Source organism: Sminthopsis crassicaudata, chromosome 3 (genome assembly GCF_048593235.1).
Source record: "Sminthopsis crassicaudata isolate SCR6 chromosome 3, ASM4859323v1, whole genome shotgun sequence".
NCBI lineage: Eukaryota > Metazoa > Chordata > Mammalia > Dasyuromorphia > Dasyuridae > Sminthopsis > Sminthopsis crassicaudata.
The window spans coordinates 613772130-613773112 of record NC_133619.1 but is presented as its reverse complement, the minus strand read 5'-3'; the positions used below and the strand labels follow the sequence as shown (position 1 = coordinate 613773112).

Sequence of the window (983 nt, the reverse complement as noted above, 5' to 3'; positions counted from 1 at the left end):
CTAGATTGAAGATTATGTATTGAGGAAATAAGTATACTATGAAGACTGGAAAGGAATGAAGGGCTCTGAATGCTAAAAAAAAAAAATAATTTCTATTTGCTCCTGGAAGCAATAAGAAATCACTGGACTTTATTGAAGGATGATGATGGGGAGTAACATGGTCAGACCTGTACATTAGAAAGATCACTATGATGGCTGAATTAAAGATGAGTGGAGTGAAAAGAGAATCAAGAATCAAGGAGATATATTGGAGAGATAATACAAAGGTGAAATTAACAGATCTTGGCAACAGCTTGGATATGGAAAGTGAGAGATAGTGAGGAATATAGGATGAATCCTAGGTTGTGAGCCTGAAAGACTGGAAGGATAGTATTGTCCTCTACAGTAATAGGAGAGGTAAAAGGGGACTAGAGTTTTGGGGAAAAAATGAGTTTCTTTTTGGACATAGTAAGTTTAAGATGAGATGGGAGGTGCTTGCTTTGGCAACACATATACTAAAAAATTGGAATGATACAGAGAAGATTAGCATGGCCTCTACGCAAGGATGACATGCAAATTCATGAAGTGTTCTATATAAGGAAAAAAGATGAGATTGGAAGTCAGCAGAGTGTTTGGGACAAGATAGGAAGGCTTGAGAATCATCAGTATATAAATGGTAATTAAATCCATAGGAACTGGATTTCAAGTGTTGCATATACACTATATACATCAAAGTGTATTATAGAGAGATAAGAAGAGTATCCAGGCCCAAAGCCTGAAGAGACATATATGGAGGGCATAAAAAGGATGCAGCAAGGGAGACAGAGAAGGAGTGATCATATAAGTAAGATGAAAATCAGATTAAGTGGCGTTTTCAAAATTTAGAGAGAAGAGGGCATCAAGGAGAGAATGAGCAATGGTACCAAATGGTCCACGGAGAATGAGGATAGAGAAAAGCTATCTCTTGCATGAAGAGCCATTTGAACTTAGTCTTGAAGGAAACC

At 37.2% G+C, this 983-nt stretch overlaps 1 non-coding gene across 1 annotated transcript; it reads left to right on the top strand.

Moving 5' to 3' along the window:
- Positions 1-470: 470 nt before the first annotated feature.
- Positions 471-579, top strand: LOC141565161 (U6 spliceosomal RNA). Its single transcript, XR_012488862.1, has one exon. It is a non-coding gene; the product is annotated as a U6 spliceosomal RNA (small nuclear RNA).
- The last annotated feature ends 404 nt before the right edge of the window (positions 580-983 follow it).